Here is a 19328-nt window from a genome sequence, read left to right on the forward strand (position 1 = left end):
TACAATTGCCATTCAAAACATAATCATGTGGGACGTAGAAATGGAGAGCTGATGGTAGAGCATGGTAATCATTGTTCAGCAAATGGTGTACAAGGATGAAATTGATCATATCCGGAAGAAGCAAGTAGTGAAGGGAAGTTGCGTAATTTGAACCCGTTGTGTTGTATTTACCACAAACATAGTTGGCGGTTGTACTATGTGAATGAAAGGTTTCTGCGTGTCGGTGACCGCATAAGGAACGTAGAATAAATTAATTTAGGTAACTCATTTTACACTCACCGCATCAAAACAAAGCTACTACTGTATATGTAGGTTAACATGCGAGAGGTTTTGAAGTCTCGGGTACTTTTTCAAAACGGCGTATGTCGCAAATTGTAAACAAACCCGTTTTCAACAGCATATGGCATAAAATTCATCTAAAAATGTGTATATCTTCAAAGCTACATGAAAATGTGTTTTTAAAAATGGAAATCAATTTTTTGCAAAACGGTGTAACATCATTGTTGAAAATATTGCACATACACCGCTTAGCAGAAAATGTACTTTAAAAAGTTTTTTCGAACAACTAAATAGTTTAAAACGTGCGTCTGCTTGTACTTTTTCATCACTGATTTCAAAATTAAGCATGTTGCTTAAATACTCTGATTTTCGTTAAGAAAAACATTTTACGTTGTTTTTCTGCAGCAAATGTTGTTACGTCGTGTTGTAAGTGTTGCATTTTTTTTTGTCACATGTGCGTGAAACGTTTCAACTTGACGCAACATTTCGACGTATCAACAATGCAGCGTACGGAGCAGCGTAACATTTCGACGAAAGTAGCATGACCTCGGTCATGCTGACGTATCAAAACGACGTATGTGATTTATCTAATGCAGAACGTTGTAACATATATTTTTATCAAAATAACTGAAATGTTCACACGCAGTGCAGATTTCAGAGTCAGTGACGATGAACCTTTTCATAATGTATCGTTGAGGTGTATTCAATTGCAATAAAAATGATTAGTTTCTAAATAGGAATAAAAATAAAATCTGAAAACTTTCAAGCTCATTTTCTCAGCTTGGTCAAAATGTTACATACGCCGATTTGAAAAAGTTCCCGAGAAGTAGGGATCCTACATTCAGAGATATGCGAAAGCGGCCATCTTGAGCCAATCGAGCATTGAGATCTGTCAGAATCTGAGCCAAATGAACATTGATATTGTTGCGGATTGAAAATTATTGCGATTGTAATGAAAAAGATTTTACGAAAAGTTCTGTCGAATAAACAATTTATTTTACATTGGCAAGTTGAAGTAGTCTACACTGAGGAAAATAGACGTATGATTTTTAATCAAACGCCTTATGAAAATTTGCCACAAGGAATCAGTATGAATTTCAATATGTTGCCTTATGAATGATGATTTTCATTTGAAAAAAAGTGAAGTGCGGCAGACTGGGTTCGAACCATGGACGTCGGGGTCGGGAGGCCGGTATGTAGACCACACGCCAATCGACGCTTGATTACTCGGGAAGGTAACTGAGTATAAGGCCGGTCCCAATGCTGAAGTTGCAGTTTCAGTTTGGTACTGCTTAATGTTATAAAATTTATAACTGTCAAAATAGAGCTACAACTTGGTGCCCGCAACGCAGAGTTGTAAACGAAATGCAACTTGGTTTTATTTTTCATAAAACAAAAATAAAACAAACTAACATTTTCGCGGTAGTTTTTACCTCGCATACGAACAACAATGAGTTTGTCCATCATCTCAAACAAACAAACACAATTAAATAAATTTGAAACTCAGTTTCATTCAAGTTTCAAATCAGGTTTTATTTGCAACAAACCAGTCGAGCAGTTGCAAATCAGTTTCAAAAAGTGCTCGAAAAATAAAAATCAACTCTGCGTTGCGAACTGCTAGTTTCAGTTCTAGTTTGATTTCCAAACACGCCATACAAAACCCAACAGCATTGTGACCGGCCTAAGAATCACTGTTGGTGGAATAATCAGCCGAAGATTCATAAGGCGCCAGTTATGAATTTCGATAGTTCAGTTCTCTGAGTGTAGTTTATGCATGGTACTTTGTTCATTTATATTGCACTTTTATTTTAGTGATAATGCGAATGAATTAACGAAATCTGAAAATGCCATTATACGCAAAGTCATGTTCGAGCTCCAACATTTTGCGCCACGACAAGTGCTGGCAGCGTATGTTTACGAAAGTAACAGCGTTGCTAAGGGGCTGTCCATAAACCACGTAGACTCTTGAGAGGGGGGGAGGGGTTTCAAAAAAGTCTACGATAGTCTACGAAGGGGGACGAGGGGGTATACCAAAAGTCTACGTAGACTTTTTTTTATTTTTATTTTTTTAGGACGATTCATACAGCAGCTTTGTTCACTAGTTTGATTTTTTTTAAAGATTTTCCGGTTTTTTCTGCATTACTTTACCGAAATAATCTCTTGCGTTTCTCCATAAAAATGTTATGAATATCACTGAAGTAAAAGTCTGAACTACGGCTTAAAACTATCATGGATTTTCACCAGGAAATTCTTATGTGTTGAGCAGGATCCAAATTATCCAAAGTATTCTACACAGCAAATAATTATGAAAATTCAACGACGTGTTAAATTGCAGCTCATGCCATCAAATAATTTAGCATTCGATATTCAATTAAATTTTATTGAATTTTACAAGCAAGCACTATTTAAATTTATTTCGATTTAGAAGAAGAGTGAGATCAATTGAATATTACGTTTATTTGCATGCTCCAAATATGTTCATGAAAATACATTTAAAATCACAACATATTTTTATCTGTGTATGAAAACTTTCGAAAATTTTTCAAAATTTTCGCTTGGATTTTATTGCAGATTCTACTACTATTTATTTTGATTTTCGGGAGGAACTTCTTTGCAAACTATGGAAATTATATCGTACTTCAACGGATTTTTTTTTGGAATTTACAAATTTTGGAATATCCAAGAAAAAGTCTTTGGGATGTCCAAAAGATATTCTTTGGAACTTGTAAAGGGAATTCTCCGAAATTTCCGCGAGAAACCCTTCAGAATATTCACTGGAGATTTTCTGGGAAGTCCCCGAAATTTTTTTTCTTGTTTCGGAAATTCTTCGGAATTTTCGCGAGGAGTTCTTTGGACATTATGCAAAATTATTCGAAATTCTCGTGGAAAAATCTTCGTAATTTTCTTCGTTCTAATGCAAATTCTTTGGAATTATCGATGAGAAGTTTTCAGAATTTCTAAATAAATCATAGAAAACTTTAACGAGAAATTATTTGAATTTCCCACCAAAAACAGTTTGAGCTTAAAAAAAAATGCCATTTTAGTAAAAAAAAACCATTTCTAATTTTATGAACATTTATTAGATTTTTTTACGAGAGGTTCACAAAAAACGCAACTGAAAATTCTCCATAATTTCCACCGAAAATTATTCAGAAAATTCTTTGGAATGCCCATAAGATTTATTTAAATTTCCTCAAGAAATTGCTCCAAATTTGCAAGAGAAATTAAAAAATATCGTAGGAAACCATTCTAAATTTCCACGGAAATATTTCGGAATGTCCGTTTAAACTTAAATTACCTCGGGAAATAATTCTAAATTTTCACGGAAAATTACTCGGGGTTTTTTTAACGGGGAAACTTTTGGAATTAAGAAGAAAAATCTTGGGATTTCAACAGATGATTATTCAGAATTTTCAAGAAAAGCATCGGAATTATTACGGAGAGTTCTTTGGAAGCTTTCAAGGTTATCAAAACTTATTGGAATGTAGACTTGACATTCGCGGAGTCGAAATTTCAACTTGAAATTTTTCGAAATTCAGAAAATTCTTCGGTTTTCACAATTTTGAACCGGCGTTGAGAATTATAGGTCAGATGCGTGACAGATTTTATCAGTGGCGCGCCGATGCAAAAATGTCGGCCATGGTGGCGCACCTCTAGGAGGAATTCAATTCAACAGTAATTAAATTAATTGGCTTTGAGATTTGATTTCAGGAGTTATGGACAGAGGATTGAATTTCTTTTTTTTTGTTGTATTTTATTGAGTTTTATTATATTATGTTTGAAATTCGAATTTTGTTGTAATGTTTACATGGAAATGGAATTGAATAGCTGAATTGCTTAAAGCGTGGTTGATTTCCATATTTTTCCAATCATATATGATGGTTTGTAAAATTTGGAAACGTCTACGTAGACTTCAAGGGGGGAGGGGAGGGGTTTTGGAAAAGTCTATGAAAGTCTACTAGGGGGGACGGGGGGGTTTGAAAAAGTGAAATTTCGGTCTACGTGGTTTGTGGACAGCCCCTAAATCGTCTGGGAAAGTATTCGCACATCTCTTAATATAGGATCCCTATTTTGAAGGAACTGGTCTACGGTGGCACTATAGATAGTGGAATATATAGATGAGCGAAGATAAATCCTCTGTCTCCAAACGAACTGTCAAACGTGTCTCCAAACGAGCATGACGTCACTATTTCAATGAAAATATTAAGGGCTGTGACGTCATATGCGCGTGTGCACGGGCAAAAAAAATCGACTCAGCCATGCTTTCGCTCATCTATAGATTCTACTATCTATAGGTGGCACTATCTACTCATTTCGTAGCGGCAGATTTTGCTTCTTCATTAATCCATTGCCCCACGACAAGAAACTACCGGTGATTTTGCCGGAGAAAAACCATTTCACTGAGATCCTGCACTCTAATTTTCATCTAACCAGTGACTGAGTAAAATTGTATTGCCGTCTATTTTCTTCCCACGGAAATTTAACACAATTTCCATCAACAGCAGGACTACTCATTATAAAACTATAGTTTTGAATAGTTCTGCTTTTGAGCAATAGTTCGACAGAAGCTCTGACCAGTGAACGCTAAACGAACAATCACGACTGTATCCTAAAGTATTTTACATCATATAGTGAAATAAATTACTTGGAAAATGTGGGCTTCATGGCCGTGCGGTTAGCGACGACTATGGAGTGTGGGTTCAATCTCCGAAAAGGAAGTTTTTAGCGATCGGTTAATTTCTCCACTGGTCCATACTGGGAGTTATGCGTCCTGTCCGTTGTCTTATGCATGTCTTGTTTCTATAGCAGCGTACTGCAAAAGACATTTTAAATGGATGAATCATGTGGTGGTTATCGAGGTGGTTATATTTTAAAGTGATTCAAACTATGTATCTTATAAGGTATACACCAGCCATGTTCCATGGTGAATATTGTGTCTTATAGCACCTGATTTTTTCCTGTTGAAAGAATAATAGTTATAAACATTTATAAACAAATATGCACAACAATTGATACATAATGTTTCTATGATGGTATTTAATTAATTTTTCTTACCTTCTGGAAATATTTTGATTTTTATCCTGAGAACGTGAATTTTCTTAGCTTCCTTCATGTTCTCCACTAATGAATTATTGGCAGTGGCTGATTTTCTACTCGCCGCAGCCACATCCAGGCGCTATAGTATATGCACAAAATAGCCAGCAAAAGTTAACCGCCAGAAATTTGTATGGCGAAAGACATCTAACGCTGGTTTTCTCAAAATTAGGAACTTTTGAGGGATGGTGTCCGCTACTACGCCTTCCAAATATTTTTTCGATTAAAGTGCTTAATTTTGAGAAATCGAACCTTAGATGCCTTTCGCCATACTGATTTCAGAAAGTTAACTCCTAGTGTGCCGCTGTAAGCACGCTCAAAGCAGTCGATTCATTGCCACAACTTGCAAGTTCATTTTTTTTTTCAAAACAAAACATGGTTTAATAAAGTGTAAAACACTTTCGATTGTAGGGATTTTACTTTGACGACTTCGCCAGCAATACAACAGAATTCTCTTTATTGCCAAATCCAAAACGATCGAATCGAAAGTGTTTTACACTTCGATGTCACTGTTAAGCCCCAAACGCTATACAACGGAACGGCGACCCGCATAATAAAAAACAACATGTTATATGGTCAGAATCATTATTAGGATGTAAGATATAGCTTCACAGTTTACGTTGCGGTTATCGAGTACTTTTCGATCGATTCAATCATAACTGCTCGACATCATCACTAAATGTCAACATATAACATGCTGTCTCTAAAATGTTCTTTATTTCCTGCATTATATGTCAACATTTTATCATACTGTTGAGCGAAAATTTTGCACGCGAAAACAGACGATTTTTTATGGTGACATAACTTAACAACCCATTCAACATATTGTTATTTGTCAAATAACCGTACCACAAACTGTTAAAACTTTATATGAGATTGTTCATTTACAGTTGTCAACAGTATAGGATACTGTTGTCGACCGCACGGGAAAATATCCATGTACAGTTTGTAATTATGCGGGACGGAACGGCGACGGAAACGGCAAATTTGACAGAAAATATATGGGCTAACTGTCAAATTTTCCGTTTCCGTCGCCGTTCCGTTGTATTGCGTTTAGGGCTTTACTGACTAGTGGGGCAAAACCAAGTGTTTTCCACTTTAATTAAATAACCAACACACTTGATATCGGTGAGTGAATGGTAATGAATTATTGGCAGTGACTGATTTTCTACTCGCCGCTACCACATCCAGGCGCTATAGTATATGAGCAAAATAGCCAGCATGAGTTAACCGCCAGAAATTTGTATGGCGAAAGGCATCTAAAGCGGGATTTCACAAAAGTAGGAACTTTTCACGAAAAAATATTTGGTACCAGTAGTGTAGGAAGGTGTCCGCTACTACGCCTACCAAATATTTTTTCGATAAAGGTGCTTAATTTTAAGAAATCGAACCTTAGATGTCTTTCGCCATACTGATTTCAAAAAGTTAACTCCTATTATGCCGCTGTAAGCATGCTCAAAGCAGGCGATTCATTGAGTTCTCAAGTGTTTTAGCCAGGCTTCTGACATCCTATTGTTTAGCCCATCGCTAGATCGTAGCCAGGATGTCCTGGGCTATAATTTTTTTTCATACTGCGTTTCAATGATGACAGCGGTCTATGTCTATTGATGATGATGACACCACGCTTGACACCGGGTCGGTTTTAGCTCTTGAACTCAAAGGGTGAAGAAGTTTTAATCTGGAAGGATATCCATTTTGAATGAATTATTGGCAGTGGCTGATTTTCTACTCGCCGCAGCCACATCCAGGCGCTATAGTATATGCACAAAATAGCCAGCAAGAGTTAGCCGCCAGAAATTTGTATGGCGAAAGACATCTAACGCTGGTTTTCTCAAAATTAGGAACTTTTCATGAAAAACTATTTGGTACCGGTTATGAGGGATGGTGTCCGCTACTACGCCTACCAAATATTTTTTCGATTAAAGTGCTTAATTTGGAGAAATCGAACCTTAGATGCCTTTCGCCATACTGATTTCAGAAAGTTAACTCCTAGTGTGCCGCTGTAAGCACGCTCAAAGCTGTCGATTCATTGAACAGTGGAACAACTTTGACATCAATGTGCAAGAATTCTTGAATCGAGCGTTTCAATTATTTTCAGTGAATTCAATTGTTTACACTATTGAACCAATAGTACATTTTTATCCGGGCAGATCGTAGCCCCGGGCTATAACTTTTTTTTCATACTGCGTTTCAATGATCACAGCGGGGTATGTCTGTTGATAATGATGACATCGCGCTTGTCACCGGCTTGGTTTTTGAACAAATTAGTTGCTGTCAGGAGACTGAAGAGAAGGCTAATACGCCTACCCATCATTCATTGTCATATTGAATGTTACAATGTTTTTGTTTTAATTTCGTTTGATTCATGATAACAAAACTTCGGAAGTATCGACGAGCTATTTTTCGACATAAAGAAGCCATACAAACACAAAAGGCTCGATGTACCTCAACCAATTGCAAGTTTTCGCCAGGAGAAGTTAAATTCCGATAATTAGCACTATCACACAAAAAAAAATCGTTGGTAAAATTGAGAAAATCAGTTAGTGATTTTCAGTAGAAAGTATAAGATTGTTAAAACTACAATTGGGAAAATGTCACTTCAGCAAGAACTTTGACAAGAGCCGATCTTTCAGAATAACATTTTTCTCTTAGAACTAAGTGTGTATTTTCTTTTCAAAACAACATTTTTCTCTTAAAACTAAATGTGAATTTTGCATTGAAATCAACTGTCATACTTTCGAAACAACAAGCGTTGTAGATTGTATTTTTCAATTAAAATAAATGTCAACAAATATATTAATAACAAAAATCAGTATTTATTTTTTCTTCCCGATTACTGTGTGAAGAACAGTGCCATTATTATTCCTGATACTACCGCACCGCCTTTTCCATTATTGTGCTGGTGGTTTTTCAGTCCGTCTATATTGCGGTTGTGATTCCACTGTTATCCCGGTGGTCGCGCATGACATATTCCACAGGTGGGGTGTCGGCTTGATCCCGTTCGTTGCTTGACAATATCGATCAGTTCCAGTGCTATCATCGGTAGAACATCGGCAACGTTTTGGTTTATTCGATCTGTTCCTAGAAAAAAAGGATTAAGAAAATTAAAATGGATTCGAGCCGTGCACACTATGTAAACATACCAAACACTCATCTTTTTCCGTTGTTCAGCTTAAGCACCGGCTCTAACTTTTATTTCGACGAAACTGGAATCTTGGCACCTCCGAATACCTTCATCGCTCTCCGTCAGTACATTAAAACTTGACAACGCAGTTTTAAGCTTCGGTTCAAATTCTTTGGAAGGTCTGACTGCCGCTACCACTCGCTCCATAGTAGCTGCACTGCCCTATACCAAACCGGGTACTGACCGAAATAGTTTCGTTTCGTTATTTTGATTCATGGTGCTCCGTCGTCGTAGGATAGCAGTGCCTCCAAATTGTAATAGATTTTACGCACACTCAAAACACCATTTGTAATGGAGCCCAGAGCCTAATTCGCCACCTTCAACACCGTTCGAAGTCATCGTTCTGCTTCCTCTTCCACTAGCAAAATCATGTTTTTTTCAACTGCAGTTCGGATTAATCTCCACCTGAAAGGAAATGAGCAAATAAAATCGATTATATGAAGAATGCTTTGTGGACTCTGTGCTACCACATAGCGGATTGCGTTGCGTAAACATGAACGGAAGAGTAATAGAGATATCATATGCATTCAGAAATCTTACCTTAACAAATAAGAAATCTCTGGTGATCCCGAGCCGACAGATTCATACCGTACAAGGTAAGCGATTCCTTCTGTGCGGCCAAGTAAAAACACTGATATTTAGCTCCACGCAGCAGGCTCTTGATGCGAAGCTTGGTGAATTCGTTTCATTTACATGGTCGGCGTGGTGCTTTTAGTGACATTCGCTGATGTGGCTTTCTCGTCATCGATCCGAAATTATGGAAACTTGTTCTGTAATTGTAAATTAACAAATGATATTCATTTCATAACTATTATAATATAACCTAGCCTTACCGATTAATAAAGTTCCTTTCTTGCGGAAATACCACCAGTCAAACGCCACCACCATCAGAAAACATAACGGAAAGTCTTTCAACTTCAATCAGACCAAGGATCTTTTCCGGTTTTCAAGACTTTTTCTTTTTCCTTGGCGCGCCGGATACGACTATTTTGCATGCGCCAGGATTTTTTAACGTAGCCGGAGGAACTACCCTCACTAATTTACCGGTACGACCGGTAGTAAATAAAGAATTTTTGCTGCAGCAACAGAAGATGCACGATAGAAAACAATCCAGCCTTCCACGCTCGGTAATGGCGGCTTGTCGGTGTGCAAACATCAATCGGTCGCTGTACTGTTTGACATTAGCTGGAGGAAAACTCACTGCCGAAAAGGCCTTTTTTCCCTCCCCTCACCCAGGAACGCCATGGCAGTGGGGTTTCCTCCAGCTAGTGTCAAACAGTACAGTGACCAATTGATTTTTGTACACCGACAAGCCGCCATTACCGAGCGTGGAAAGCTGGATAGAGGCCTGAATAAGAGAAACGCGAATAGGTATGTGCCGCCTAGAGGCCTGAATAAGAGAAACGCGGATAGAAAATAAGACTCTGCCAACACTGCATTCATTCTTTTTCATCAAAGAACAAAACATGAAAAGGAAAAAACGGTTTATGTAGATAAAATCTCACAATCCGCTATTTAATGTGTCCACATCACTAAACAATAGAATCAATAAACAATGCAATTTCATTTCATAATCTATAAATAACTTGCATATATTATTGTAAACTTATGTAAAATTTGTTTATTTAAAAATGGCATAAAATCGAATTTAGCCTTTTCAGTATTTGAGCCAACATTTTGGCTGCATGACAGGTCTCCTGCTCGATTGGCTGCTATTTTTTGACGGTTAGATTGGCGGCACATACATATCTGCGTTTCTTTAATCCAGGCCTCTAGTTCAAACTAGAGGCCTGAATAAGAGAAACGCGAATAGGTATGTGCCGCCAATCGAACCGTCAAAAAACAGCAGCCAATCGAGCAGGAGACCTGTCAAGCAGCCAAAATGTTGGCTCAAATCCTGAAAACGGCTAAATTCGATTTTATGCCATTTTTAAATAAACAAATTTTACATAAGTTTACAATAATATATGCAAGTTATTTATAGATTAGGAAATGAAATTGCATTGTTTATTGGATTCTATTGTTTAGTGATGTGGACACATTAAATAGCGGATTGTGAGATTTTATCTACATAAACCGTTTTTTCCTTTTCATGTTTTGTTCTTTGATGAAGAAGAATGAATGCAGTGTTGGCAGAGTCATATTTTCTATCCGCGTTTCTCTTATTCAGGCCTCTAGTGCCGCCAATCGAACCGTCAAAAAACAGCAGCCAATCGAGCAGGAGACCTGTCAAGCAGCCAAAATGTTGGCTCAAATCCTGAAAACGGCTAAATTCGATTTTATGCCATTTTAAATAAACAAATTTTACATAAGTTTACAATAATATATGCAAGTTATTTATAGATTAGGAAATGAAATTGCATTGTTTATTGGATTCTATTGTTTAGTGATGTGGACACATTAAATAGCGGATTGTGAGATTTTATCTACATAAACCGTTTTTTCCTTTTCATGTTTTGTTCTTTGATGAAAAAGAATGAATGCAGTGTTGGCAGAGTCATATTTTCTATCCGCGTTTCTCTTATTCAGGCCTCTAGAAAACAACACCGGGGTAAATTTTGTAATAGCCTATTCAGATTGGGCTATTTATGACTTTGTTAAGTGAGAGGGTATCCAATTATTACGAGGTGTTCAGACTGCAGCAAGATAATATATCTTGACGTTTCCATGTTTCCTCATTTGCACGCTAATACAGGGTTGAATTCAAGGAGAATTTTAAAATTTAATTTGCGAAATCAAGCATTTGTGTGGCGACAATCGAACATTTTTTTCTGAACAAAGTTTCTACGAAAAAAAAATATAAAAAAAAATATGAAAAGCGATTTTCGAAGAATATATTTGAAGCTCTCATTAAGGATAATGAGCGAAGCTACATTCACTAGTTGGGTGCGCCATTCTTCGGGGAATCAGACTATTCCTCAAGTTATTTTGAAGTTTAAAAGTATTTTGATTCGAACTATTCTATGATTCTATGATCGAACGGAGATTTGATAGAAAATTTAGATACTTTTGGAATTCTCACTAATAAATAAAAAAAGAGGACGATTGGACCAATTTTCAAGAAATATTATCGAACTAAAATGTAATTCCACCAGTATCTCCATGTATGAAGGGCATCTCAGCAATTTAATTTTTTTTTCATAAATGGAAACTGAACCATTGCGTTCTACTCGACAATCAATGATACAGCTTCTAACAAAATCGAATCGTGTGAATGTAATATAATTTAAACTGGATTTTGGATGAATTAATGCATTACCAATCCATGTTTTATTTAAGGTTATTCTACTTTATATATACATCCCATTCAAATCGTACAGTTGTCCCACGTGAACAATGTTGAAATCCAAAGTATATTAAGCCATTCAAGGAGCAGAATTGAAACAATTTATGAAATCATGTTTATTCATCAAATATATTCGTTTTACAACCATTCCTACGTTTTAAATTGTCTTCCGCATTGGCCCTTGAACTTTGAAAATTTATTCGATTTGCTCTATTAAATCTAGGTTTAAGTTAAATACTTCATGTTAATTCTAGAGAGCATCTGTATTCTAAGCAATTCATGTTGAATAAGTGGAGAATAAATAATTATCATCATTATTTTTCTTCATATAAAATGCTTTCCACAAAACCATCACAATCCGAGTTATTCTTCAGCGCTCAGATGATTTCCATCTAACATGCATTCGACCCTGCTGCGACAGAAAGAGCATGACTGTCAACTACGAAACGAAATGAAAACAGAGAATTTTCTCTCTGGAAAAGAGAGCGTGACGCTTGTCAGTTTTGTTTTGTTGAATTTCTTCCTGCATTCCAGTTAGAACGAAAGCTCTCTCATAATAATTGTTCGTAATAAATTCTTTATGACTCTTTTTAGCGGGTATCTTTTGACAGCGCAAAATGTATGGAATATTACGTAAATAATGACATCATAAAGCGTATTTACCCTGAAACGCCAATTATTATGTCGTTAATGGCGTAATCTGAATAGGCTATAAAAAAGCGCGGGGAAGATTTTCTTAAATTTGACAGTTGGATCAGTTGCCAGATGGATTTCATTTCTAGCCAGTGTTGCCAAACTTCAAGCAAATTTTAAATCATTTTGAAATTTTTTGATCTCTTAGTTTAAAAATATTCACTTTCGAAATAACAATATTTTGCTTGAAAACAAGCTTTCAATTTAAAAGTTCTATTGTCACATTGAATATTTCGCTACTTAAGATTACCAAAACTGGCACACTTTTGGAATGAAAGCGCATTGTTGTCAAAAACACAATTTTTTTTTTCTCTGTGAACTGCGTATTAACCAATCACCCAAAATGAGCGCTGAATTCGGGTATACTACCCAGAAACTGGGTACCAAAAACAGAAGTACCAAAAGCGATGTTGGGTAGAGTGCCATTGTAGCGCGGATGACAGGCGTTTCACCCTCCTGGCTGCTGTAAATATTTTGATGTATTTTCCAGCATAAAAAAAGTAAAGTGCGCTGTTCCAATTTTGACACTGCGTCTCTCTCACGTAAAAAAATTTAATGTTATTTATTATAAATATTTCTAATACATTTTTGCCAAAGCAGGCGCTTAATGATATGTATAAGAAAAAACTTATACATCGCATTAGTCACATACATTCCGAAACTTATACTTTTAATTAACTTATGAATGTTATTAGGGGTCGTACACTTATTACGTAAGCAATTTTTCTGGGTTTTTCGCCCCCCCCCTCCCCCATGTAAGATTGTTTTCATACAAATGAATTTTTATTTATCTACACTGAAATCAAATCTACAATATTTTTTATGTGCGTAAAGCATATAAAATCGAATTTGTTTCCTCGAACTCCATTTTATGTGCAGCATTTAAATTTTATTTACTGTAAATAGAATATAAATGTACGCCTGTAAGAAGGGAATGCTTGGCCCTTAGGATGTATTAATTCTGTAAATGAATTTTCAATGCATTGATTCATAATTTACCATACATTAAATTCATCAGCGTTTAATAAAAGATTTTTTGTTTCAAATCACCAAAGATGGCGGAGGAGCGAACGTGAAAGTTCATAGTTGTGTTTTGATTTTTTATTCCAAGCAGATCCTTTTAAGATTGTTGCAGGCGGTTGCAGGTAATGTTTTTTCGACTATTGGAAACATTGACAATTAATGGAAACATGGTATATTATATATTATAGAAAAACGCAGTGCATCACCGTTGTGGTGACGAAAAAGACGGTGACGTGTTGATGGCATTTCGGCAGGAAAAATAAAAATCCGATCCGTTTGAAACACCTGGGGACCAAGCTCAGCGGAAATTTTACATCCAGAATGTCGCGGTCGGTCATCTAATGTAACCTTTCCACTCCACTGCCAATGAGGACAGAATGCTGCTGCCGCTGCTGCTCGATGCCTCAACAAGCAGGAAACGGTCCCAACTATCCGCTGCCAAAGTGAACACCTCGTACGTGTGGTGCTGAAGTCCTCGTCCAAGTGGTACTCCTAGTCATCCTCTTCGATGTTCCGGAAGAGAGAGAGGGCGATGCCATCCGCTTGCTAATCTGCCGGAGGGGAGCTGCTGATGTTGCCGCTGCTCTGATGCTTTATCGCATCTGCCAAAAAACATCAGCAGCTCCGCCTCGACAGATGAGCATGCGGATGGCACCAATCATGCGTGTGAGATCCCCACCCAAGCAGCGGGTAAGCGGGTTGCATCGCCCTCCGCCCGCTGAAGCGCCGAGCAACAACAGCAGCAGCACTCCTCCCGTACTGAATTGTTTAAATGCCACATCAGGAAAAACCTTAAATAAAAACGAATATTTCTTAGCACTTATCATTATTTACCGAATTATGAATTGAAACGCCAACAAGATTGAAACAGCTCCCATAATAAGCTCCCATGGTTAATATTACTTGCTGCACATAAACTATATTAAAATAAACCAATAATAAATATTACACATGCATTTACATATTATGTGTGCACTGCACATAAAATATAGGGGTAGCAGAGCCTCGCATTCTATGTGCAAGACCAATAGAGTACATATGCAAAGCTTGATTGCAAAAATATATGTGCATTGCACATAAATTTTAGATGGCAAATCAGCTCAGTGTAGAGCGTAAGATATTGATCGAACCCCCCTCCCCACTAAGTGCTTACGTAATATGTGTACGGCCCCTTAGCTTTCTGATTAGTTTTCGAATGGTTTTTTGCCATAACATATGAGGTTATTTTTTACGTGTTTGTTATGAGTGCAGCCCAGGCTTCTGACATCCTATTGTTTAGCCCATCGCTAGATCGTAGCCAGGATGTCCTGGGCTATAATTTTTTTTCATACTGCGTTTCAATGATGACAGCGGTCTATGTCTATTGATGATGATGACACCACGCTTGACACCGGGTCGGTGCAGCCTCTTTAAAAAAAACCCAGATTAATCCACCTAGCAGTGATGATGCCTTTCTCGTGCATTATAAAATATATTGAAAAAATCATATTAGAAAGGTCAAAAAAGCTCTTTGGGGGAATAGATCACATTTTTTCGATCATTTTTAATATTTTTGCCTTGCCACCATTCAAAAAAAATTGTTCTTTGAATTTTCAAGGGGGACCTTTGGGGAAAAACAATGATTTTTCAATAATTCCGAAAAGCAATGATCGGGCCCATTTCCAATAGCAAACAATTCCCCGTCGAATGCAACTTGTTGCGAGTAAATCGGATAATTCTAAGTTTCAAAAAGTGTGCCTACAAAATTTGTACACATACACAAAAAAACAGACGTCACCTCAGTTTGTCGAGCTGAGTCGATCGGTATATAACACTATGGGTCTCCGGGCCTTCTATCAAGTTTTTTTAGCAATCATATAGCCTTTCGGTACAACTTTGTTGTACGAGAAAGGAAAAAATGCATATGTTACAAATATGCGATCGTGCGATAGTACAATGATTAGCGATAGTAAATACAATGATTAGCGCAACGGCGCGTTTTGAAAAATACATATGGATTGAAATTCGATATGTTTCCAACTTTCCTGATTCCCACGTAGTGTTTTTCACCAATGTAATATTAAAGTTCAATAATACTAGTTGTATGTCATACATTGATTTTGCATCCCTTTGTGTAATAATTGTACAAGTACATTTGTGAAAATGAAACCAACAATTCACATAAATATAAATGAAAAAGCCGCACAATATGGAAATAAGGAGGTGTATGAAATCACCCATATGCCCAAACTACATCATTATTCCACCCAAACCAACCAAACCACCCAAACCAAAAAGCAGTGGCTAACTGCACGCCTCTTCTTTCCTTCCAAAGCATGAAACAAAATGGCAGCAAACGTAACGAGCGCACGAGAAAGCATGTACGTAGGTATGCGATTTTTATTTCAACGATGAAACTTTTACAGCTGTGTTGATGCGAGCGGATGAAGTCATCGGCTTCGGGTCTCTAGCGCGTGTGTGTTCGTCCATTAGTTTTCGTGTTCCACATTTGAAGCTTTGGAAAACTTTGCTTGAGAGGTTAGCATCATCAATAAAGCACGAAAAAAGCAACACAAACATTCATGCTGTCAGTTATATACACGGTGCGAAATTCATTCACCGCATGCATAAATGCTACACCCTTAATTTGTTTTACTCAATATTGTGCGGTTACTTGCTAAGATTTTTTTTAACTTTATTAAAGTGTTATTTTAATCTCCAGATTATGTTCAACACCGTACTTGCTGAATGGACACGGTCGGTTAAAGTAGCTGTTCCTTAAATAGTTCGTTAAAGTAGTCGCTAGATTATTCGCTGTTGGTTTGAGCGAGACAGAGTATATGTCAAAAAAAAATTAACCAGCAATCTGCGGTGTATTGTTCGAAATGAACGTTTATCAGCAATGGACTTTCTGCTGTACTATAGATCTCGCATAATTTATCAAAAGGACCTAAGTAACATTTTTTCATGAATTAATTTGAGTACTGCAATCAACAGAACAACATGAAAGCTATTGATTGCAGTATTCAAATTAATTCATGAAAAAAAAGTTACTTACGTCCTTTTGAAAAGTTAAGCGAGAATTCATGAAAAAAATTTACTTAGGTCCTTTTGAAAAGTTATGCGGGAAATGTAATAAAATGCGTAAAGCCAAAATAGAACTTTTTGGGAACTTGCAAGTGTTCTGATTGTTTAAGTTGACTTTTTGTAAATTTATTGGTCAATATTTAAGAAGTGCAGTTAAAAGAAAAGTGCATACTTAGTTTTTTCAAATTTGATTCAGACTATCTTTTGAAAAGGGTCAAACTTGTTTTTACTGATTTTTTCAAATGGATATAATCGAAAAACGACCCTTCCTACAAAAAAGTGTTGTATGGGTGACTATCGCAAAATCAGTCAAACTTTCTAATAAAACTTTTGAAAAACTCAAAATTGAACCCTACACTAAAAAATTCGATTTAAAAATTTAAAAGTCGATTTGCAAAAAAGCCCTTTTCGATTTGGACGAAATTTTGTCTCAAGATAGGTGATTAAGTTCCCTACCAACCGTCCATACATCGCAAGCTAGGCACTTTGAAGGGAAAAAAATTTCTTACAAAACTTTTTCTTGACGGAATTGATTTTTTCAGTGTCTTTAAATTGGATTTAACATATGTATACATAATATACTCATATTAAGTATTCATGTACAGTCAGGCAGAGTACAATGTTTTGGTCGTAACTGGTCGCAACTAGAAATACTAGAATAAGAGATCGGCGAAGACGCCATCTTGGTTCCAATCGAACCGTCAAAAGTGGTTCCATTTCGACTTGTTTACTTTTTTGCTTCCATAAGAAGCAAGCAAAAAGTTCAAGTGCTGCCAGTATCATTGTCATGATTTCATGCATTTTCATACGTTGCCATTTCGACAGTTTTTCACTCCGCCGGTCTCTGGTTATAGGGTGGCTAGTCGCAACTAAAGAAGCTAATAATGGAATATAATATTTTTGAAGATATAAACCCCTTCTTAATATTACTCTTAATTTAAAACAAACTATATTTAGTGACTAAATTAGACAATGTATCATAAAAATAGATTTGCTTGGGGTTCTATAACGATGGCTTTCATTGGTTTAATTTCAGATGAAAATACACTAAAAATAATTCCGACAAGAAAAAGTTTTTGTTAGAAAAACTTTTTTCCTTAAGAGTGCCAGCTTGCGATGTATGGACGGTTGGTAGGAACATAATCACCTATCTTGAGACAAAATTTCATTTAAATAAAAAGGGCGTTTTTTCGCAAATCGACTTTAAAAATTTTAAACTGATTTTTTTTCAGTGTAGGGCTCAATTTGGATTGTTTCCGATATTTTCACTAGAAAGTTTGACTGATTTTGCGATGGTCACCCATACAACACTTTTTGTGGGATGCGTCGTTTTTCTATTATATCCATTTGAAAATATTAGCAAAAAAATTTCAGCTCTTTTCAAAGGATAGTCTAGATTAAATTTGGAAAAACATTTTTGTTTTCATTTCGGATCATCTGGTGATTTTTCATTTCTCATTTTTCATTTCTTACTTCTTACTTTTCACTCCTCACTTCGCACTTCTCACGTCTCACTTTTCACTTCTCACTGCTCACATCGGCCCATAGGGGAAAGAAATGGCAGAAATGACGCTTAACTTTTAAAAAGAACATATGTCACCTTTTTTTCATGAATTAATTTGTGTACTGCAATCAAAAGCTATCATATTGGTCTGTTGATCGCAATATTAAAATTTATTCATGAAAATATGTTTCTTAGGTCATTTTGAAAAAATAAACGAGAATTTTCAGTGTATACATGAAATCTTAAAATAGGTACTTTTTAACTCATTAATGGGTTTCTATGTTTCTTTGTGAAGTTTTTTCTTCCGTGTAAGCTGTGTATTCTATGCTGTCAGTGTGCCGGTTTCGAATAAATTGTGTCTTGGGAGAACATAACCTAGAAAATCGATAGCTTATTTGTTACGAAATAATGATGTCTCATAACTCTTTGAATATTTACTATTTTTGAGAAGTGCCATCATTATGAAACTCAATAGTGAACAAGAAGAAAACATTCCCCATCGAATGCAACTTGTTGTAGCAAAATCGATTCAGGTTTAGTACTAGAAAAATTGGCTAATGTTTCAATGTGCACACACATACGCACACACACACACACGGACACACACACGGACAGACAGACATTTGCTCAGTTTGTCGAGCTGAATCGAATGGTATATAATACTATGGGTCTACAAAAGATATTTTAGTTACTAGATAAAGATTGTCGCTGTCGTCGCTGTCCGGAACATCTTTTGCTGGCGAGGATAGGGGAGCTAAATGTCAAAGAAGGAAAATCCATACGATTTGACAGGTATGTACCACACATGTTTCGGACAGCAGAACAAAGGGAACAGTAGCGACAATCTTTATCTAGTAACTAAAATATCTTTGTCTACAAGCGCTCTATAAAAAGTACGTTTTGGGAGTGAAATGAAAGCCTTTCTGGTACAACTTTGTTGTACGAGAAAGGCAAAACGCACATAAAAATACCCATTAATAGGTAAAAGAAAATCTCCGTGTTTGAGGCTAGTACTTCAAATATCTCAGCTTCAAAATATTCGAGCAACTGAGTTCTGTGCACCCCTGCACTGCTAGAAACCTTGACCAATCGTGGAAAAACCAAGGGCCTCATACGCCTGTCACTGGCGAACAAAGTTCGTGTACTCTGCATCGAAGCTTAGAACCGGTGTTAGGGCGCAATCGTTAATGTGAACATTT

The 19328-nt window shown here is 36.5% G+C and overlaps 1 long non-coding RNA gene across 1 annotated transcript; it reads right to left on the reverse strand.

Moving 5' to 3' along the window:
* Window positions 1–8047: 8047 nt before the first annotated feature.
* On the reverse strand, window positions 8048–9684 carry LOC134214127 (uncharacterized). The gene is made up of 4 exons (XR_009979670.1): window positions 9391–9684; window positions 9098–9327; window positions 8517–8962; window positions 8048–8454 (listed from the first exon to the last, which is right to left on the reverse strand). It is a non-coding gene; the product is annotated as an uncharacterized LOC134214127 (long non-coding RNA).
* Window positions 9685–19328: the final 9644 nt, after the last annotated feature.

Source organism: Armigeres subalbatus, chromosome 2 (assembly GCF_024139115.2).
Source record: "Armigeres subalbatus isolate Guangzhou_Male chromosome 2, GZ_Asu_2, whole genome shotgun sequence".
In the NCBI taxonomy this organism is placed as follows: Eukaryota; Metazoa; Arthropoda; class Insecta; order Diptera; family Culicidae; genus Armigeres; species Armigeres subalbatus.